Raw genomic sequence first — 23,557 nt, forward strand, 5'->3', positions numbered from 1 at the left:
AAAACCATGGTTATAGGTTTTTCAAGAATCTTCTAGAAACCTCCGAGAAATTTAGTGAGACCCTCAAGGATATGAAAAAGGACCAATTAGAAATAAAGCATACACTGACTGAAATAAAGAATGATATACAGAGCTCTAACAGCAGACTAGAGGATCCTAAGAATCAAATCAAAGATTTGAAATATGAAGAAGCAAAAACGCCCAGCCAAAAAAGCAAAAGGAAAAAAGAATACAAAAATATGAAGATAGTGCAAGGAGCCTCTGGGACAACTTCAAGCATACCAACATCTGAATTATCGGGGTGCCAGGAGAAGAGAGAGAACAAGATATTGAAAACCTGTTTGAAGAAATAATGACAGAATACTTCCCCTACCTGGTGAAAGAAATAGACTTACAAGTCCAGGAAGCACAGAAAGTCCCAAACAAGAGGAACCCAAAGAGGACCACACCAAGGCACATCATAATTAAAATGCCAGGGGCAAAAGACAAAAAGAGAATATTAAAAGCAGCAAGAGAAAAACTGTTACCTACAAGGGAGTACCCATACGACTGTCAGTTGATTTCTCAACAGAAACTATGCAGGCCGGAAGGAAATGGCAAGAAATATTCAAAGTGATGAATAGCAAGAACCTACAACCAAGATTACTCTACCCAGCAAAGCTATCTGTAGAATTGAAGGTCAGATAAAGAGCTTCACTGATAAGAAAAAGCTAAAGGAGTTCATTACTGCCAAACCAGTATTACATGAAATGCTTAAGGGCATCCTAAATAATAAAAACTCTGGGAGTAACGTCACGACTGAGGCTCGACCAACCGGAAGGAAGTCAGTCCTGCAGGGGTTGTCTTGGAAACGGCTGCACCCTCCCCGAGTTGTTTCGGTAAGGGTGGGATTTCAGGCAGGAACTGGCCCTTGGAGCATGGCCCCACTGAGTCCTGGGTCCTCTTAGCAACAGCTGCACCCTCCCCGAGCTGTTTCTGGTAAGGGTGAGGTTTGAGGCAGGAACTGGCCCTCGGAGCATGGACACACTGAGTCCTGGGTCGCGTTGCCAAGGGCTGCGCCCTCCCCGAGCTGTTTCCCAGGAGTGCGAGGTTTGAGGCAGGAACCGTCCCTCAGAGCGTGGAGGCATATCTTTATAAAGTTTTAATACATTATATTAGATGTCTTGGTAGTACTGTTTTACCCACAGTGTCTACAGGAATTGCTGCAAATTTATTTCTTGGTGGAAGCACCTTTCATTCCCAATATAAATCACCCATTCCACTAAATGGAACTTCAATTTCTAGACTCAATATAAACAGTGAAGTTGCTAAAACTATTAAAAAGGCCCAACTTCTCATTGTTGATGAATGCACCATGGCATCCAGTCATGCTATGAACGCCATAGACAGATTACTAAGAGAAATTTGAATGTTGTATTTGGTCGAAAAGTTCTTGGAGGGGATTTTCAACAATGTCTCAGTATTGTACCACATGCTATGTGATTAACCATAGTACAAACTAGTTTATTTTTTTTTAAAATATATATAATTGGTTCTTTACAGAGAGGAAGAAAGAGGGATAGAGAGTTAGAAACATCGATGAGAGAGAAACATCGATCAGCTGCCTCCTGCACACCCCCTACTGGGGATATGCTCGCAACCAAGGCACATGCCCTTGACCGTAATCGAACCAGGGACCCTTCAGTCCGTAGGCCAACGCTCTATCCACTGAGCCAAACCAATTAGGGGTTTTTTGGGTTGTTTTTTTTTACAAACGAGTTTAAAGTACTGTAATGTTTGTAGATGTTTCAGAAAGTTGTCTCTTAAAACAAATATGAGATCAGAGGATTCTGCTTATAGTGGATGGTTAGTAAAACTTGGAGATGGCAAACTTGATAGCAGTTTTCATTTAGGAATGGATATTATTGACATCCCCTGTGAAATGATTTGTAATGGATCTATTATTGAAGCTACCTTTGGGAACATTATGTCTATAGCTAATATTAAAAATATATCTAAACGTGCAATTCTTTGTCCAAAAACTGAGCACGTTCAAAAAGTAAATGAAGAAATTTTGGATGTATTCGGTGGAGATTTTCACACATATTTGAGTGATGATTCCATTGATTCTACAGATGATGCTGAAAGGAAAATTTTCCCATCCAATTTCTTAATAGTATTACACCTTCGGGAATGCCGTGTCATAAATTAAAATTGAAAGTGGGTGTAATCATGATGCTATTGAGAAATCTTAATAGTAAATGGGGTTTTTGTAATGGTACCAGACTTATTATCAAAAGATTACGACCTAACATTATCGAAGCTGAAATATTAACAGGATCTGGAGCGGGAGAGGTTCTGATTCTAAGAATTAATTTGTCCCCATCTGACACTGGCCTCCCATTTAAATTGATTCAAGAACAGTGTCCCGTGATGCCAGCATTTGTGATGACTATTAAAAAATCACAAGGACAAACTCTAGACAGAGTAGGCATATTCCTACCTGAACCCGTTTTTGCACATGGTCAGTTATATGTTGCTTTCTCTCAAGTTTGAAGAGCATGTGACGTTAAAGCTAAAGTTCTAAATACTTTATCACAAGGGAAATTAGTCAGGCTCTCAGAAAGTGTTTCACTCTTAATGTGGTATACAGAGAGATATTAGAATAAGTTTAATCACTTTATCAGTCATTGTTTGCATCACTGTTGTTTTTATATCATGTTTTTGTTGTTTTTATATCATGTTTTTGTTTTCATATCATGTTTTTGTTGTTTTTATATCATGGTTTTTTGGGTTTTTTTTTTTTTATTGCTTAAAGTATTACAAAGAGTATTACATATGTCTCCTTTTTTTCTCCCCCGCCCTTGACAATCCCCTGGCCTCCCCTACCCCCCAGTGTCTTATGTCCATTGGTTATGCTTATATGCATGCATACAAGTCCTTTGGTTGATATCTTACCCACCCCCCTCCTGCCCTCCCACCCTCCCCGGCCTTCCCACTGTAGTTTGACAGTCTGTTCGAGGCAGCTCTGCCTCTGTATCTATTTTTGTTCATAAGTTTATACTGGTCTTTATTATCCACAAATGAGTGACATCATGTGGTATTTTTCCTTCATTGACTGGCTTATTTCACTTAGCATAATGCTCTCCACTTCCATCCATGCTGTTGTAAATGGTAAGAGTTCCTTCTTTTTTACAGCAGCATAGTATTCCATGGTGTAGGTGTACCACAGTTTTCTAATCCGTTCATCTACAGATGGGCACTTAGGCTGTTTCCAGATCTTAGCTATGGTGAATTGTGCTGCTGTGAACATAGGGGTGCATATATCCTTTCTGACTGGTGTTTCTGGTTTCTTGGGATATATTCCTAGAAGTGGGATCATAGGGTCAAATGGGAGTTCCATTTTTAGTTTTTTGAGGAAACTCCATAATGTCTTCCATAGTGGCTGCACCAGTCTGCATTCCCACCAGCAGTGCACAAGTGTTCCTTTTTCTCCACAACCTCTCCAGCACTTGTCGTTTGTTGATTTGTTGATGATAGCCAGTCTGACAGGTGTGAGATGGTACCTCATTGTTGTTTTGATTTGCATCTCTCCGGTGATTAGTGACTTTGAGCATGTTTTCATATGTCTCTTGGCTTTCTGAATGTCCTCTTTTGAAAGGTGTCTATTTAGATCCTTTGCCCATTTTTTGATTGGATTGTTTATCTTCCTTTTGTTAAGTTGTATGAGTTCCCTATAAATTTTGGAGATTAGGCCCTTATCAGATATGACATTGGCAAATATGTTTTCCCACGCAGTGGGTTTTCTTGTTGTTTTGTTGATGGTTTCTTTTGCCGTGCAGAAGCTTTTTATTTTGATGTAGTCCCACTTGTTTATTTTCTCTTTAGTTTCAAATGCCCTAGGAGCTGTATCGGTGAAGAAATTGCTTCGGCATATGTCTGAGATTTTGTTGCCTTTGGATTCTTCTAGTATTTGTATGGTTTCCCGTCGTATATTTAAGTCCTTTATCCATTTTGAGTTTATTTTTGTGTATGGTGTAAGTTGGTGGTCTAGTTTCATTTTCTTGCATGTATCTGTCCAATTTTCCCAACACCATTTATTGAAGAGACTGTCTTGACTCCATTGTATGTTCTTGCCTCCTTTGTCAAATATTAATTGAGCGTATTGGTTGGGGCTGATTTCTGGGCTCTCTGTTTTATTCCATTGATCTATATGTCTGTTCTTGTGCCAGTACCTGGCAGTTTTGAGAACAGTGGCTTTGTAATACAGCTTGATATCCGGTATTGAGATCCCACCTACTTTGTTCTTCTTTCTCAGGATCGCTGCAGCTATTCGGGGTCGTTTTTTATTCCAGATGAATTTTTGGAGAGTACGTTCTAGGTCTGTGAAATATGCCAGTGGTATTTTAATGGGAAGTGCGTTGAATTTATAGATTGCTTTGGGAAGTATGGACATTTTAATGATGTTGATTCTACCAATCCAAGAACATGGTATGTTCTTCCATCTCTTTATGTCTTCCTCTATCTCTTTTTTAAATGTCCTTTAGTTTTCTGAGGTCTTTTACCTCTTTAGTTAAGTTTATTCCTAGGTAGCTTAATTTTTTTGGTGTGATGGTAAATGGGATTGCTTTTTTAGTCTCTCTTTCTGCACATTCACTATTGGTGTATAGAAATGCCATAGATTTCTTGGCGTTAATTTTGTATCCTGCTACATTGCCGAATTCTTTTATTAAGTCTAATAGTTTATTGATGGAGTCTTTAGGGTTTTTTAAGTATAATATCATGTCATCTGCAAATAAGGACAGTTTTACTTCTTCTTTTCCAATTTGGATGCCTTTTATTTCTTCTTCTTGTCTAATTGGAATGGCTAATACTTCCAGTACTATGTCGAACAGGAGTGGTGAGAGTGGGCATCCCTGTCTTGTTCCTGTTCTTAGGGCAAATGGTGTTAGTTTTTGTCCATTGAGTATGATGTTGGCTGTGGGTTTGTCATATATGGCTTTTATTATGTTGAGGAATGATCCTTCAATTCCCACCTTGCTGAGAGTTTTTATCAAAAATGGGTGTTGAATTTTGTCAAACGCTTTTTCTGCATCAATTGATATGACTATGTGGTTTTTTTCTTTCAATTTGTTTATGTGATGTATCACGTTTATTGATTTGCGGATATTGTACCATCCTTGCATCCCTGGATAAATCCTACTTGGTCGTGGTGTATGATCTTTCTGATGGATCCGATTTGCTAAGATTTTGTTGAGGATTTTGGCATGTATGTTCATGAGGGATATTGGCCTGTAATTCTCTTTCATTGTGTTGTCTTTCCCTGGTTTTGGTATTAGGGTGATGCTGGCTTCATAGAATGAGCTTGGATATTTTGTAGTAGTCTGAGGAGGATAAGTTTTAGTTCTTCCTTGAATGTTTGGTAAAACTCCCCTGTGAAGCCGTCTGGTCCTGGGCTTTCGTTTGCTGGAAGCTTTTTGATGACTGCTTCAATTTCTTCCATAGTTATTGGCCTATTGAGATTTTTAGATTCTTCCTGATTAAGTTTTGGAAGGTTGTATTTTTCTAGGAATATGTCCATTTCCTCCATGTTTTCTAGTTTGTTGTAGTAGAGTTGTCCATAGTATTTTTTAAAAATCATTTGTTCTGTGGGATCTGTTGTTATTTCGCCTCTATCATTTCTGATTTTTTTTATTTGGGTCCTTTTTCTTTGCTTCTTGGTGAGCCTGGCTAGAGGTTTGTCCATCTTGTTTATCCTTTCAATGAACCAGCTCTTTGTTTCATTGTTTTTCTGTATTGCTTTTTTGGTCTCTATGTCATTTATTTCTTCTCTACTCTTTATTATCTCCTTCCTTCTGCTCACTGTGGGCTTTTCTTGTTGCTCTCATTCTAATTCTTTGAGCTGTAGATTTAGATGATTTACTACCATTTTTTCTTGTTTTTTGAGATAGGCCTCTAGAGCTATAAACTTCCCTCACAGGACTGCTTTCAATGCGTCCCAAAGGTTTTCGATTGTTGTGTTTTCATTGTCATTAGTTTCCAGGATGTTTTTAATTTCTTCTTTGATCTCATTGGTAACCCGATCAATATCTAATAACGTGCTATTCAGCTTCCAGGTGTTTGAGTATTTTGAGTTGTTTTTATTGTAGTTTATTTCTAATATTATGGCCTTGTGGTCTGAGATGATGCTTGGTATGATTTCAGTCTTTTTGAATTTGGGGAGACTTTGTTTGTGACCCAATATGTGGTCTGTTTTTGAAGATGTCCCATGAGTACTTGAGAAGAACGTATATTTTGTGGCTTTGGGGTGAAGTGTTCTGAAGATGTCAATTAAGTCCATTTGATCTAGTGAGTCATTTAGGATTGCTGTTTCTTTGCTGAGTTTTTGTCTAGCGGATTTTTCCAGCGATATCAGTGGTGTATTAAAGTCCCCTACTATGATTGTATTGTTGTCGATCTCTCCCCTGATATCTTCCAGGAGTTTTCTTATGTATGTGGGTGCTCCTGCATTGGGTCCATATATGTTTATCAGGGTTATATCCTCTTGTTGTATTGATCCCTTTACTATTATGAAATGGCCTTCCTTATCTCTTGTTATGGCCTTCACGTTGAGGTCTATTTTGTCTGATATAAGTATTGCTACCCCAGCTTTTTTTTCATTTCCATTTGCCTGAAGGATATTTTTCCATCCCTTCACTTTCAGTCTGTGTGAGTCCCTTCTAATGAGGTGGGTCTCTTGTAGACAGCAAATATATGGGTCATGTTTTTTTATCCATTCAGCCACTCGATGTCTTTTGATTGGACCATTTAGTCCATTTACGTTTAAAGTTATTATTGAAAGGTACTTGTTTGTAGCCATTTCTTTTTTTATTTATATTTTTATTTTTTATTTTTTTGTGGCTGTTTTCTTTCTGGGCTTTTTAGTTTTTCTTTTTTCACCAGTCCCTTTAGCATTTCTTACATTGCTGGCTTGGTGGTGATAAAATCCCTTAGCCTTTTTTTGTCTGTGAAGCTTCTTATTTCCCCTTCAATTTTGAATGATAGCCTTGCTGGATAGAGTATTTTGGATTCAGTCCTTTGCTTTGCATTACTTTGTAAATTTCTTTCCATTTTTTTCTGGCCTGATGTGTTTGTGTTGAGAAATAATTTGATAATCTGATGGGGGATCCTTTGTAGGTAACTCTCTGTTTCTCTCTTGCAGCCTTTAAGATTCTATCTTTGCCGAAACCGGATTGGCTCAGTGGATAGAGCGTCGGCCTGCGGACTGTAAGGTCCCAGGTTCGATTCCGGTCAAGGGCATGTACCCGGGTTGCGGGCACATCCCCAGTGGGAGATGTGCAGGAGGCAGCTGATCGATGTTTCTCTCTCATCGATGTTTCTAACTTTCTATCTCTGTCCCTTTCTCTATGTGAAAAATTAATAAAAATATATTAAAAAAAAAGATTCTGTCTTTGTCTTGTACATTTGCCATTGTTATTATGACGTGTTTTGGTGTGGGTCTTTTGGGGTTCATCTTGCCTGGGTCTCTCTGTACTTGTGTAACTTTTTTCTTCCACATATCTGGGAAGTTTTCTGACATTATTTCTTCAAATAGATTTTCTAATCCTTGTTGCTCTTCTTGTCCTTCTTGCAGCCCTATTATGCGTATGTTACTTCATTTCATCTTGTCCCAAAGCTCCCTCAAGCTCTCCTCCTGCTTTTTAATTTTTTTCTCCAGTTGCTGTTCAGATTGAATTTGTTTCTCTGCCTTATCTTCTAACTCACTTATTTGGTCCTGTGCTGCTTCTAGTCTGCTGTTGAAACTTTCCATGGTGTTTTTTATTGTAGCTATATCACTTTTCATTTCTTCCTGATTCTTGCATAGGTTGTTGATTTTTTCATCCATCCGGTGAATGAATTGTACAGCCATTATTCTGAATTCTTTTTCTGTCACGTTGCATGCTTCAACTTCATTAATTTCCTTTCTTGGTGACTCCTCATTGTCTTTCCTCTGGGTGTTGTTTCGTCTCTTCATTCTGATTATCTCCCGATGGTTCAAACGTCAAGTTGCGTGGGCCTGGGCCGTGTGCAGTGGGAGCCTCCCACCACCCTAGTGTCACTGAAGAGCTCTGACACTAAGATGTGTGGTTGTTGTGGGTTGGTGGGAACCAGGCTCGCTCAGAGTCAGTGTTGTCAGCGCTCAATGTGGCCTCGTACGCGCCCTTAGAATCAGGGACCCTGCCTGCACCGTGCTGAAACAGAGACCCCCCTGAAGCGTGTTGAAAACCAGAGCCCCCTCGCGTGCGCCAGGAGTCAGAGTTCCCCAGAATCCAGTATCAGAGTCTTTGTTGCTTCGCCCGACCTTGCCTTGAGAATCAGGGTCCCTGTGTGCCCTTGCACCAGGAATTGGAGTCACTGGCTGTTAGTATGAATGCACAGGAAATCAGGATCTCAGGCGCAGGTGATAAGAACCGCAGTCAAGTCACTGGTGCTTGGTGCTGCCTCCTGCCCAGAGAATTGGGGTCCCTGGGCCCATGATACGCGGGACAAATTCCCAGTGTTCATGCCATTGCTCCCAGCCCAGGGCTCCGAAGCTGGCAGTGCACGTAGGCTCAGTTCCTGGGGTTCACGCGTTTGCTCCCAGCCCAGGGCTCAGAAGCCGGCAGTGCACGTAGGATCAGTTCCTGGGTTTCGCATCTTTGCTCCCAGCCCAGGGCTCAGAAGCCGGCAGTGCGCGTGGGCTCAGTTCCTGGGTTCGCACAATTGCTCCCAGTCCAGGGCTCAGAAGCCCGCAGTGCGCGTCGGCTCAGTTCCTGGGGTTCGCACGTTTGCTCCCAGCCCAGGGCTCCTGAACCCAGCCCTATGTGGGATCAGTTCCAAGGTGCTCACGCTCTTCCAGGCTAAAGTTCCTAGAGCACTGAGGCCCCGGCAAGGGGTGGGTCTATCAGTTAGTTACTCTGGCGCTGCCCGCAAGCCTGTGGGAAGGGGGCATGGGCTCTGTTACTCACAGATCTGCGGGGGGGGGATTTCTGAACTTTTGGTGTCCGCAGGTCTGTAGCTGTGGTCACAGGTCTCTGTCCCCAGTGGCTGCAGGGTCTTGGTATGCGTCTGAGATCAGACTGGGTCGTGCTGAGGCCAGGATCCTAGTCTCAAGCAGCTCTGTTTCCCAAGATGGCATGGTTGCCGTGCCTCTGCTGGCTGCCCAGGAGTGTCCGCGCAGGGAGCGGGACTCCCCTGCCTAAGACTGCCCAGTTTAGCAGCCCCTTAGAAGACCTGCAGAATCTAACTGTCCCTAGCTCATACACACACACCATACACGTCCACACACTCCTCTATCACTTCCTTGCGCTCTCACACTCTCTCCCTCCCTACCTTCCTGCTGGTAGCCATTTTCCGCAATCCCCTCATGTTTTTGTTTTCATATCATGTTTTTGTTGTTTTTATATCATGCGTCTGTTGTTGTTCTATCCTTTTGTTACTGTTTATTTATTAATAAATTTATATATTATTTTCATATACATTTTACTAATTTCCTTTCATCTCTCACACTTCTATTATAGAGAAAGGGCAAATAGCAATATTAAAATATTTCCGCTAATTAATTCCCTTTTAATGTGCACGAATTTCGTGCACTGGACTACTAGTTCTTTAAGAAGAGGAAGAAGAAAAAAAGGTGAAGATAAAAATTATGAACAAGCCCTAACCGGTTTGGCTGAGTTGATAGAGCGTTGGCCTGCAGACTGAAGGGTCCCAGGTTTGATTCCGGTCAAGAGCATGTACCTTGGTTTCGAGCACATCCCCATTAGGGAGTGTGCAGGAGGCAGCTGATCGATGTTTCACTCTCATTGATGTTTCTAACTCTTTACCCCTCTCCCTTCCTCTCTTTAAAAAATCTATAAAATATATTTTTAAAAACTTATGAACAACAAATGCATATTTATCAACAAGTGAATCTAAAAATCAAGTGAATAAAAAATCTGACGAACAGAATAAACTGGTGAATAGAATTGAATCAGGGGCATAGAAAGGGAATGGACCGATAATTCTCACCGGGGGGGGGGGGGGAGGCAGTTTGGGGGTGTGGGAAGAGATTGGACAATAATTGTACACCTATAGATGAGGACAATACGGGGGGTGATGGCGGGGGGATGGGGACGGTGGAAACTGCACGGAGGGGAGCTATGGGGGGAAAAAGAGGAACAACTGTAATCTGAATAAAGATTTATTTTTAAAAAATGGGTGTTGGATTTTTTCATATATTTTTCTTCGTCTATTGATATGATCATGTGATTTTTTTAAATTTATTTTTTTATCTTTACATTCTTTATTAGTTAAGGAATTACAAATGTGTCCTCATTCCCCTCCCCCCCATTATTCCTCCCCCCCCACTCCCCCATGCTCTCATCCCCCTGTTGTCCATGTCCATTGGTTTGGCTTATATGCATGCATACAAGTCCTTTGGTTGATCTCTTCCCCTTAACCCCACCCTCCCCTACTTTCCCTCTGGGGATTAATAGTCTGATTGCTGTTTCTCTGTCTTTGGATCTGTCCCTGTTCATCAGTCTATGTTGTTCTCTATAGTCCACAAATGAGTGAGATCATGTGGTATTTATCTTTCTCTGACTGGATTATTTCACTTAGCATAATGCTCTCCAGTTCCATCCAAGCTGTTGCAAAAGGCAAGAGTTGCTTCTTTTTTACCGCAGAGTAGTATTCCATTGTGTAGATGTACCACAGTTTTTTAATCCACTCATCTGCTGATGGGCACTTAGGTTGTTTTGTTGATGGTTTCCTTCGCTGTGCAAAAGCTTTTTATTTTAATGTAGTCCCATTTGTTTATTTTCTCTTTAGTTTCCATTGCCCTACGAGCATTATCAGACAAGAAATTCCTTCGACATATGTTTGTTATTTCGCTGCCTATGAATTCCTCTAGTATTTTTATGGTTTCCCGACTTACGTTTAAGTCTTTTATCCATTTTGAGTTTATTTTTGTGTATGGTGTGAGGTGGTGATCTAGTTTCATCTTTTTGCATGTATCTGTCCAATTTTCCCAACACCATTTATTGAAGAGACTGTCTTGACTCCATTGTATGCTCTTGCCTCCTTTGTCAAATATTAATTGGGCATAGTGCTTTGGGTCAATTTCTGGGTGCTCTATTCTATTCCATTGATCTATATGTCTCTTCTTGTGCCAGTACCAAGCTGTTTTAAGAACAGTGGCTTTGTAATACAGTTTGATATCTGGTATTGAGATCCCACCTACTTTGTTCTTCTTTCTCAGGATTGCTGCAGCTATTCGAGGCCTTTTTTTATTCCAGATGAATTTTTGAAACATTCGTTCTAGATCTGTGAAATATGCTGTTGGTAATTTAATGGGGATTGCATTGAATCTATAGATTGCTTTGGGTAGTATGGACATTTTGATGATGTTGATTCTACCAATCAATGAACACGGTACGTTCTTCTATCTGTTTATGTCTTCCTCTATCTCTTTTTTCAATGTCCTTTAGTTTTCTGAGTAGAGGTCTTTTACCTCCTTAGTTAAGTTTATTCCTAGGTATTTTAATTTTTTTGGTGCAATGGTAAATGAGATTGCTTTTTTAGTCTCCCTTTCTGTTAGTTCACCATTGGTGTAAAGAAATGCCTTAGATTTCTTGGCATTAATTTTGTATCCTGCTATATTGCCAAATTCATTTATTAACTCTTATAATTTGTTGACGGAGTTTTTAGGGTTTTCTATGTACAGTATCTTGTCATCTGCAAATAAGGACAGTTTTACTTCTTCTTTTCCAGTTTGGATGCCTTTTATTTCTTCTTCTTGTCTGATTACAATGGCTAGTACTTTTAGTACTATGTCAAACAGGAGTGGTGAGAGGGGTCATCCCTGTCTTGTTCCTGTTCTCAGGGGAAATGGTTTTAGTTTTTGCCCATTGAGTATGATATTGGCTGTGGGTTCATCATATATGGCTTTTATTATGTTGATCCTTCTATTTTATTAGTATGATCCTTCTATTCCTACCTTGCTTAGAGTTTTTATCAAGAAAGGGTGTTGAATTTTGTCGACAGCTTTTTCTTCATCAATTGATATGACTATGTGGTTTTTATCTCTCGATTTGTTTATGTGATGAATCACGTTTATTGATTTGAGGATATTGTACCATCCTTGCATCCCTGGGATGAATCCTACTTAGTCATGGTGTATGATCTTTCTGATGTATTGCTGGATCCGATTTGCTAGAATTTTGTTGAGTATTTTGGCGTCTATGTTCATGAGGGTTATTGGCCCATAATTCTCTTTCATTGTGTTGTCTCTATCTGGTTTTGGTAGTAGGGTGATGCTGGCTTCATAGAATGAGCTGGGAAGTGTTCCTTTCTCTTGAATTTTTTGGAATAGTCTGAGGAGGATATGTTTTAGTTCTTCCTTGAATGTTTGGTAAAACTCCCCTGTGAAGCCGTCTGGCCCCGGGTTTTTTTGTTGGGAGCTTTTTTTTTTTTTTTTTTTTTTTTTGTAAATCTTTATTGTTCAGATTATTACATTTGTTCCTCTTTTTTTCCCCCCATGGCTCCCCTCCACCCAGTTCCCACCCAACCCTCTGCCCTTACCCCCCCCCCCCACTGTCCTCATCCCTAGGTGCACAATTTTTGTCCAGTCTGTTCCCGCATCTCCCACACCCCTTTCCTCACCAAGAATAGTGAGTCCATTCCCTTTCTATGTCCCTGATTCTATTATAATCACCAGTTCATTCTGTTCATCAGATTATTTATTCACTTGATTCTCACATTCACTTGTTGATAGATGCATATTTGTTGTTAATAATTAGTATCTTTACCTTTTTCTTCTTCTTCCTCTTCTTAAAGGATACCTTTCAGCATTTCATATAATTCTGGTTTGGTGGTGATGAACTCCTTTAGCTTTTCCTTATCTGTGAAGCTCTTTATCTGACCTTCAATTCTGAATGATAGCTTTGCTGGGTAAAGTAATCTCGGTTGTAGGTTCTTGGCATTCATCACTTTGAATATTTCTTGCCACTCCCTTCTGGCCTGCAAAGTTTCTGTTGAGAAATCAGCTGACAGTCGTATGGGTATTCCCTTGTAGGTAACTGAGTTTCTTTCTCTTGCTGCTTTTAAGATTCTCTCTTTGTCTTTTGCTCTTGGCATTTTAATTATGATGTGTCTTGGTGTGGTCCTCTTTGGATTCCTTTTGTTTGGGGTTCTCTGCCCTTCCTGGACTTGTAAGTCTATTTCATTCACCAGGTAGGGGAAGTTTTTTGTCATTATTTCTTCAAATAGGTTTTCAATATCTTGCTCTCTCTCATCTTCTGGCACCCCTATAATTCTGATGTTGGTACGCTTGAAGCTGTCCCAGAGGCTCCTTACACTATCTTCGTATTTTCGGATTCTTTTTTCATTTTGCTTTTCTGGTTGGGTGTTTTTTGCTTCTTCGCATTTCAAATCTTTGCCTTGATTCTTGCGCTCCTCTTGTCTGCTGTTGGGAGTCTGTATAATATTCGTTATTTCAGTCCGTGTATGCTTAATTTCTAGTTGGTGCTTTATCACAACATCGAGGGTCTCATTAGATTTCTTGAGGATCTCAATAACTTTATCGGCGGCTTCTAGACAGTTCTTGAGAGACCTTAAAAGTGTGGTTCTGAACTCAGTATCCTCCATTGACAGTTTTGTCCTGTTTCTTTGTCTCCGCATTTTTTATGCTTTCTTGGTGCATCCCCTAGTGGTCTTTGTGCGCAGTCTTGTTGTAGTTAAGCCTTGATTGTTGTAGTTCATACTCAGGGGACTTGACCTCCAGCCCAACTGGCTCTGAGAATCAGCTGTGTCCGCAGTGGGAAAATTTCTGTCCTCTAGGGAGGTGTTAATCTAGCCTTTGCCTGAGGCTATCTGGCAAATAGCTCTGTGCAGGGCTTGGGCGGGGCGGGTCACATGGGATCTACAGAGCGGGTGGAGGGAGCAGTTATGGCTGCTCTCAGTCCCGTCCTCAGAGGCTCTGCTTCTCAGAGCCCCAGCAACCGCTGCAAACCTCGGAGAGAAAGCTGCCCTCGCATTCTGACCGATGCCAGACAGTCCCGTTTCTCCCGTTTGAGTCTGGGTCCCTAGAGACTTGCCCAGAACTGGACCTCAGAATCTGAGACTCCCTCCTGATTGAAAACGACAACCGCGCCCTTAGCTACCAGCCCGCTCCGCGTGTACCTCCGCACCTTTGTATTTTCCGCACTGCGCCTCCTCTGAGTCTTGTATGCTGTTCTCTTTCGTTCTAGTTGAAGAATTTCCCCTCAGCCAGTCTTCCTGTGGTTCCGTCTTTTAATTGTATTTGTGAAGTGGTTGTTCAAGGCAGCTAACTCCGGTGTTTACCTATGCCGCCATCTTGGTTTTCTCTGTTGGGAGCTTTTTGGTGACTGCTTCAATTTCTTCCATCGTTATTGGCCTGTTGAGATTTTTAGAATCCTCTGGATTGAGTTTTGGACGATTGTATTTTTCTAGGAATATGTCCATTCCCTCCAGGTTGTCTAGTTTGTTAGAGTAGAGTTGTTCATAATATTATTTAACAATAATTGAATTTCTGAGGGGTCTGTTGTTATTTCGCCTCTTTCATTTCTGATTTTGTTTATTTGAGTCCTCTCTCTTTGCTTCTTGGTGAGCCTGGCTAGAGCCTCATCAATCTTGTTTATCCTTTCAACGAACCAGCTCTTGCTTTCATTGATCTTTTGTATTGTTTTTTTTGGTCTCTGTGTCATTTATTTCTGCTCTGATCTTTATTATCTCCTTTCTTCTGCTCACTCTGGGCCTTTCTTGTTGTTCTCTTTCTAATTCTTTGAGTTGTAGAGTTAAATGATTTACTATCATTGTTTCTTATTTTTTGAGGTAGGCCTGTAGTGCTATAAACTTCCCTCTCAGGACTGCTTTTATTGTGTCCCATAGATTTTGGGTTGTTGTACTGTTATTGCCATTAGTTTCCAGGGTGTTTTTAATTTCTGCTTTAATCTCACTGGTAACCCAATCAATATTTAATAACATGCTATTCAGCTTCCAAGTGTTTGAGTATTTGGGGTTGTTTTTATTGTAGTTTATTTCTAATATTATGCCATCGTGGTCTGAGAAGATGCTTCTTATGATTTCAATCTTCTGGAATTTGGGGAGACTTTGCTTGTGACCCAATATGTGGTCTATTTTTGAATATGTCCCATGAGGAGCAGAGTCGAATGTATATTCCGTGGCTTTGGGGTGAAGTGTTCTGAAGATGTCTATTAAGACCATCTGATCTAGTGAGTCATTTAGAATTGCTGTTTCTTTGCTGATTGTTTGTCTAGAGGACTTATCCAGTGATGTCAGTGGTGTATTAAAGTCCCCTACCATGATTGTATTGTTGTCAATCTCTCCTTTGATACCTTCCAGGAGTTTTTTTATGAATTTGGGTGCTCCTGCATTGGGTGCATATATGTTTACCGGAGTTATATCTTCTTGTTGTATTGATCCCTTTAGTATTATGAAGTGGCCTTCCTTATCTCTTGTTATGGCCTTCACTTTGAGGTCTATTTTGTCCGATATAAGTATTGCTACCCCAGCTTTCTTTTCCTTTCCATTTGCCTGAAAGATATTTTTCCATCCCTTCAGCTTCAGTCTGTGTGAGTCCCTTCTAATGAGGTGGGTCTCTTGTAGACAGCAGATGTATGGGGTCATGTTTTTTTATCCATTCAACCACTCGATGTCTTTTGGTTGGAGCATTTAGTCCGTTTACGTTTAAAGTTATTATTGAAAGGTACTTGTTTGTAGCCATTTCTTTTTTTGTGTGGCTTTTTTCTTTCTGAGCTTTTTATTTCTTCTTTTTACACCAGTCCCTTTAGCATTTCTTGCATTGCTGGCTTGGTGATGATAAACTCCCTTAGCCTTTTTTTGTCTGTGAAGCTTCTTATTTCCCCTTCAATTTTGAATGATAGCCTTACTGGATTTAGTATTCCTGGATTCAGTCCTTTGCTTTGCATTACTTTGTAAATTTCCATCCATTCTTTTCTGGCCTGATGTGTTTCTGTTGAGAAATCATTTGATAATCTAATGGGAGATCCCTTGTATGTAACTTTCCGTCTCTCTCTTACAGCCTGTAAGATTCTCTCTTTGTCCTGAACATTTGCCATGGTAATTATGATGTGTCTTGGTGTGGGTCTTTTCGGGTTCACCTTGTTTGGGACTCTCTGGGCTTGTGTGACTTTTTTCTTCCCCACCTCAGGGAAGTTTTCTGATATTACTTCTTCGAGTAGGTTTTCTAATCCTTGTTCATCTTTCTGTTGTTCTGGCACCCCTATTATTCGTATGTTGTTTCGTTTCATGTTGTCTCAAAGCTCCCTTAGGCTCTCCTCCTGTCCTTTAATTTTTTTCTCCAATTGCAGTACATTTTGGGTGTGTTTTGCTTCCTTGTCTTCTAATTCACTAATTCGGTCCTCCGCTTCTCCTAGTCTACTGTTGATACTTTCAATGGTGTTTTTTATTGCAGCTATATCGCTCTTCATTTATTCTTGGGTCTTACTTAAGTTGTTGATTTTTTCATCTGTTTCTTCTAGCTTCTTGCATATGTTATTGATTTTTTCCTCCATCTGGTTTATGCACTTTAGGACCCTTATTCTGAATTCTTTTTCTGTCATGTTGCATGCCTCTGTATCACTTAGCTGCTTTTCTTTCCTTTGGGGGTTTCTTTGTCTACCCATGTTTGATCTCACTGACATATCTAGACGTTGAGTCATTCAGTGGCTGCTACCTGGGTGGCAGTGACTCCTTGGGCTGTAATTGCTCTTCGGGCGGTTGCGGTAGCAGCTGCTCCTCAGTTGGCCGCAGCTCCTCTGGTGGGTGCTGTTCACAGCTGTGGTGGCTCTTCTGGCTGGTGGGGGGAGGTTTCACATACAGCTGCTGTTCCTCAGACAGAGGGTGTGGTGCTCAGGAGGCTGCTGTTGCTTGGATCTGCTGCGTTGATTTAAAGGCACAAAATACAACACAACAAGGCACCACGTACCAGGCACTATACACAAATATATTCACGATATTAATAACCCCAAATAAAGGTGACCACCCAAATTAAGAGAATTAGGGGATAAGGAAGAAAGAAGAGAAAAAGATAAAAGAGAAAAAAGAAAAGAAAAGTAGGGACCAAAAAAAGGAGTGCAAAAATGAAATTGGGGAAAAGGAGGGGGGAAAAGAAAAGAAAAGAAAAGAAAAAAAAAGCGAAAAGAGAGAATGAAGTGGAGGAGGGGAAGAGACTATTCATATGAGGAGAAAACTCCTATAGAACCGCCACTAATCCCAACAAATTCCAGCAACAGCTCTCTGGAGATGAATGCAAACTAGAAACAACCAATAATATCAAGAGAGGCATGGGAAAACAGAAGCACAAAAATAACCGGGGGGATGGGTGGAGGGACGGGAAAAACCAGCAGAAAAAAATAAAAAGGAAAAGCAAAACAGCCTCACAACCAGTCCTAAAACACACACATACACACACACACAGACTCACACAAAAAAACAAGCAACAACAGAAAAACAATATACTCAACAATCAAGCAAACAGCAACAAAACAATAGAAAGATAATAGAAGAAAAAAATTAAAAATAAAAAAAATAAAAAATATGAAAAATTTTGGATAGTGAAGAAAAATAAGGGGTTTGTGTATAAAGATTTAGAGCAGTGGATTGGAAATAGGATATATAAGTAGGGTGAAATTTTGACAGGATGTAAACAGAAGGAATAGGGAAAACCTAAAGCAGGAATAGGGTAAGAGAAACAGGACAACAAAAGGGGAAAAGTGAGGGAGAGGGTTTTAGCATAGAGGTAAAATTGAGGTAGGGAAAATTGTTGCTAAAGGAACGATGAAAATAGAATGGAGAACACTAATCCCAAAATAAAATAAAGAGAAAATAAAATGGCACTTTAAAAAATGGTAAAATGGTAGCAGTAATAATACTGGTTAAAAATAAGAATGTAGTAATTAAAAGGGTAAAATCAGGTGATGGAAAAAGAAGAAAAAAAAATTGGTTTCTTAGTTAAAAGGTGAAAAAAGAATAAAAACAAATTTGCAGTAGTGAAGGTCCTTTGGTTCTTCTACTCGTCAGTCTGGCTCGCCTTAGTCCTGCCAGGTATTCAGGAGAGTGTTGCATTTCCCTGCGATACACTGTTCCTCTGTGTTGTAAACCACAGTCCTTATTTTAAAGCAGGCCGTATTTGTTTCCCAGACTGCCTTATTTTGTGGTTAGCAAAGAGTCAGTTTGTGGCTCAGCCTCTGGGTGGCAGTGTTCTGGGGTTGCCCTCTGAGGCTATAGGGCTTCTCTATCGCACTTAAAACTGGTTTTCTCAATGTTTGTTTGTTTGTTAACCACTGAGAAAGGAAAATATAGTAGCAGCTAGTGAATAAGTAGCTGTGCTTCATGAAAACATTAGTTCAGCCCGGGCTGGTATGGTTCAGTTGGTTGGGCATCAACCCAGGCACTGAAAAGTGGCTGGTTCAATTCCCATCATGGCACATGCCTAGGTTCCGTAGGAGGCATGCAGGAGGCAGTTGATTGATGTTTCACTCTCATATCAATGTTTCTCTTTTTCTCTCTCCTTCTTCCTTCTTCTCTCTCCAAAAATCAATAAAAATATCTTAAAAATATATCTTAAAACTTGGTTGTAAGATCATTTTGTGAAAAACATCAGTGATTTAAAGGAACAAATCAGTGTTGCATGCTAAACAAAATAAAACAAAACAAAAAATACACCCAAGAAGAAGTGAGGCTAACAGGAAAATTTCAAGTAATAGAACAACTTGGTTCCATAATCTCCTATTAAGTTAATTTTCCTGAAGTATTTTTATCAGCATCTGTGGTAAAGTTAAGAAGCAGGAAGGAGTTCAGGTACCAATTCTAAAAATAGTTTGGTCATTATTAATCATTGCTAATAATATTAAAGTTAAGTTAAAAACAAGCCATTACTCGCAAAATCTTAGGGCATCATATCATTCACATTTTATTGGGATTTTTCATGCTCAAATTAACAACTCATAGGTGATTTCCCACTTTGAATATATGCCATACTCCTGAATGTGCTGATCAAATAAACTTAAGAAAGTTTGATATACATTCACTTAATAAAAACTAAAATTTAGTCCATTATTAACAAAAATATATGAAGAACATCTGTGAATTAGGCAGGCATTGCTTGTTTTATGAAGCTTAAACTTGAATTTAAATATTTACAATCCCTTCCTTCCTTCCTTCCTTCCTTCCTTCCTTCCTTCCTTCCTTCCTTCATCTTCCTTCCTTCCTTCCTTCATCTTCCTTCCTTATCAAATATATTTTAAGTTTGTTTTATATGCCAGGCACTAGACGAATGAAACATGGACTTGGTCATCTCAGAACTCACAGAAATTGGGAGTTGATATGTAAACACCAAAGCACAATACCAAAATCCTGAAAGTTTGACTCACAAACTAAAAAGCATGAGGTAATATCAATTATATGCTTCTTTATTAAATACTGTGCTAAATGTTATAGCTTTAAAGATGTCAAATGATTAAGGCAGCCCTGCCTTCAAGGAATACTCATGCAGTGGAGGGGAGAAGGTGTGAATACAGATGCTATAAAAAGGGGTGTGGATGGAATATTTCTTAAGGCTGTTGTATGCGTTTCCTATTAATCCTGTAACAAAGACCATAAGTGTATTGTCTCAAAACAACTCACATTTATTATTTACAGGCTATGGTTCAGAAGTGTGACGTCAGTCTCACTGAATTATGATCAAGGCACTGCCAGGGCTGTGTGCCCTCACGGAGGCTATAGAGGATGTTTGCTGACCTTACCTAACTTCTATATCTAGCCACATTTCTAGGCTTGTTGCCAGCTTTTACCATGTTGAAAGTCATCGACATGACAGTTTCTTATGCTCTTATATTAGCGTCTTATTTCCCTCTGACTCTCTTGTTCTGCCTTCCTTTTCCACTTTTAAGGACCCTTGGAATCACATTGAGCCCATCTGGATAATCCAAAGTAAGCTTTCTCAGTTCCTTTGGCAATACAAATTGCCCTTTTCTGTGTGACCGAAAGTAGTCACAGGTTCTGGAAATTAGGATTCTGACTTCTCTGAAATCATAGTGCTATCAAACTGCAAAAAACAAAAAAAAAATTCAGACTAAGTGAGATAATGTCTATAAAATACTTTGCAAAATATAAAGGGTAATGCTAATGTAAGGTGTTATGGTAGCAGGTTGCTCTGGTTTGACTATGCAGGGATATAGAGTTAGGTCACATGCCTTTCTCCTCTCCTCCTTCTGGGCCTCTAATGACTTGCCTATTTCCATGACTTTGTTATTTTGATATAAAAAGATGGCACTTTTGTAGTTCAAAGTCAGGCTCTTACTCCTGTGTACGGAAAATGGAACCATCAAATATTTTCGTTTGTTCTGGACATACTAATCCTGACATGTTGATCTGTATACATCCCCTGATTTCTGTGGGTCCCAGAATTACCATGGATAGAATCCCTGGCCACAGTTGTGATTCAGACAAATGAAACATGACTTATGGGCTGAAAATGAGGATATATGATTAACATTAAAAATCCAGGTTTAAATGAGGGCAATGCCTGTTCCACTTTTTCTCCCACTTCATAACTCCCATAAAGAAATCACCATAATTAGAATTTTTTTCTCATCTGTTGACCCATCTTGAAAAATAAATCTGAGAAGGCATACTACAAAGAAGCTCCTGCCCTGGCTGGCTGGCTCAGTTGTTTGGAGCATTGTCCTGTACACCTGTGAGTTTAATTCCTGGTCAGGGCACATGCATGTCTAGGTTTTCGGTTTTATCCCAGGTCAGGGCTTGGAAGAGAGGCCTCTGATTGGTGTCTCTCTCTCATTCTCTCTCTTTTCCATCTGTAAGCATATCCTCAGGTGAGGATTAAAAAACCCCACAAGCTCCTGATTAAAACATAAACTATATTTTAACCCTTTCTGATAGGTCCTAAATTGCCTGGGCAGGAAAGTGATACATATTTGAAACTTGAACCATAGGGAGGGGCCATGCAAAACATCACTGGCCTATTATCACCCTCCTCCTCATCCAGGATTGAGATATAGACATACGTACATACATCTCTAAAGGCCCAAACAACTGCCCATTGGGTGGTAAATGAGGAGTTTTATACTTATTTAATAAAAGATGAGAATCAAAGGAGGAAAGGAATTAAAGAATCACAGTGTTCGTGTTTAGGAATGACTACAGCTAGGCTTTCAGAAATTAAAATTGCAACAACTTATAGGATTAATTGGAAAGGACTGCTGGTACATAGGAAATTATTGAAGTGCTTCCAAATCTATGCTACTACAGTGTCACGCCTGACATCCTTGTATATGTGACTTGTGCATGAGTGTAAGATTGATGGTTCTGTTCATAAATATGTCTTTCTCTCCACTGAGAATGAGTAGAGTTTTGCATGTAATAAGCACTCCTTTAACTTTGCTCATTAACTGAACATAGGGCTGATTTCTTGAGTTATTTCAAACTGGGGAAAACTAGCAGGAGAGCTGTAATAAAAACCTTCCAACCACAACACAAGCAGAATAGAATGAACCTTGAGAGATAAAGCAAGATGATCCCATTTGTCTGCTGGTTGCAAAGTTAGATTAACCTTAGATGAGGTGCAATTCTGTGAATCATTCAGGATGGAAACTTAGTGTAGGAGAAAGAACAGTGGCTTTGGTGTTAGAAAATGTGAATTAAATTTCTAGCTTCATTCATTCCTGGAACCATGACTGAACAGGTTTCTTTTATCTCTCTGAACTTTGATTTCCTAAATAAACCAGCAGGATATTTGAGTGACGCAGGTGTAAAAGAGCACTGCAAGGGCCATGAGCAATCATATTTGAGAAGCCCTGGATATTCTTGAACCAGAAAAAAAAAGAAGTTGCCAAGTTTGAATTATCCCAATATTTTTAAGGATTATGTGCCAAAGACCACTTACTGTGACGATACATCTTTTCTGTTTGTGGCTTTGGAGAACCGAACAGGATTCAAAGAGGGGTTTAACAATAAGTCACCTGACTGCTCACCTACTTGTTCAGCCCCCTCCCCCCAAGAGATTATGATGGGATTGTTACCACTGACTGGGGCTGCCCTGTGCCAGAATATCAAGGAGGTGTCTCTGTAAGGACTTTTGGTCTAAGGACTCAGGTCAATTCAAGTGGAGGCATGCGGTTGCAGTTCTGGCATATTTGAATAAGTTCTGCATTGATGGTGGACATTTGTGTCTACCACCTAACACCCATTAGAAATCAGTTTTGCTTAAATCCAACACAGGTTTTTTTAAAAAGAGATACTCTGAAACTGCTCAGCTGTTTCTCCCATATTGTTGAAAATGATCTTGTCAGAATGCAAAGCCTCTTTAACTTGTAAACGTGTCATTATACTTTGCTGTGAGTAATGTGTAAGTTAATGTCCCTCCCATCCCAATCATAACAATCCCTCAGCCAACTGTAAAAGATCCTTTAATGATTATTTTCTCTGCTGAATGCCTTTTATCATCTGTGCTTAGACAAGTGGAGCTGGAGTGTCTTGCCTATGTACCATCATTTGTTTTAGAGATTCTTGGGGAACTAAAAAATAAAAGGCATTTGCAAAAAATGTTGAAAGTTAAATGGATATATTAACAGAGTACTAACCAATAAATTAAAAGTGCAATGAAATAAAATCGAATTTTAAATTTAAAAGGGCTTATCTCATGCAAAACATAAGCTGTTCTAAATTTTCACTATATATAAAATTGCACAATTAACAAGGAACTCATTGTGCTAATGGTTTTAAAATATTCATTTTAGGCTTATTGTTTCCAGTTTACATCTTTTGGAGTGCTTCCACATATAAACACCACGACAATTCATTTAAAATGGTATTTTTAAAGTTTCCTAAGTGATTTGGAGACCCAAGCCTTTTTTTTTTTTAAAGGAATTTCTTAGTCTGATAATTAGGTAATAGCTTATTCATTCCAAATGTCTAGTAAAGTTCCTCCTAACTATTAATTATATCATAATACAATCTTCTAAGTGAATCAAAATTTTCAGAGAGTTATAATTTTTCTGGTCTTATGCAGAAAAACGATAAGTTAAAAAGAGAGCAAACCTACCGGGAAAATGAAATTCTGTCCTCATTCTCCTTTGTGAGTAGGTTTCTGCTAGAGAAAGAGTGAGGACGAGACCAGTGGCTCCTGCTGTGTTGCTCATGGTCTCCGATGCCTGCCTTTTCCTCCCAGAACCTAACATTACTGGAAGTCTTGGCATCATGCTGCACTCAACTCAGCTCAGTAATCAAACTCTAAGTTCAAGTTCAGGGCCCATTTCTTATTTTCTCAGTTTCTACAAAAGTATATATAATGTATCAAGTACTTAGCTGTTTGACATTTAAACAAATATGTCTAGAAGCACATACATGTATACATATATGTGTGTGTATTATGTAAGAAAGAATTTGTCTGGTCTTTGTTCCAGATTCCCGGAATAGAGGCTCTAAACCCTTAGAATTTTCTGAGTGATAGGAATATCTTTGTTGTTCATGATGGGTCCCCAGGATGACTACTGAG

At 39.6% G+C, this 23,557-nt stretch overlaps 1 protein-coding gene across 9 annotated transcripts in view; it reads left to right on the forward strand.

Annotated features, from left to right (window-relative positions):
* LOC118679067 (hippocampus abundant transcript-like protein 2) overlaps positions 1-23,543 on the forward strand; it is a 47,560-nt gene extending 24,017 nt beyond the window's left edge. For 7 of the 9 annotated variants that reach the window (XR_004975105.1, XR_004975114.1, XR_004975104.1 and 4 more), the window contains one exon: positions 7,181-7,240. The gene's annotated coding sequence lies outside the window, so the exon portion shown is untranslated. Of the gene's footprint in view, positions 1-7,180; positions 7,241-19,307 lie in introns of those variants that run through there. The other 2 variants (XR_004975109.1, XR_004975108.1) reach the window with 2 other exon arrangements.
* The last annotated feature ends 14 nt before the right edge of the window (positions 23,544-23,557 follow it).

This window comes from Myotis myotis, unplaced genomic scaffold (genome assembly GCF_014108235.1).
Source record: "Myotis myotis isolate mMyoMyo1 unplaced genomic scaffold, mMyoMyo1.p scaffold_m19_p_22, whole genome shotgun sequence".
NCBI classification, from domain to species: Eukaryota; Metazoa; Chordata; class Mammalia; order Chiroptera; family Vespertilionidae; genus Myotis; species Myotis myotis.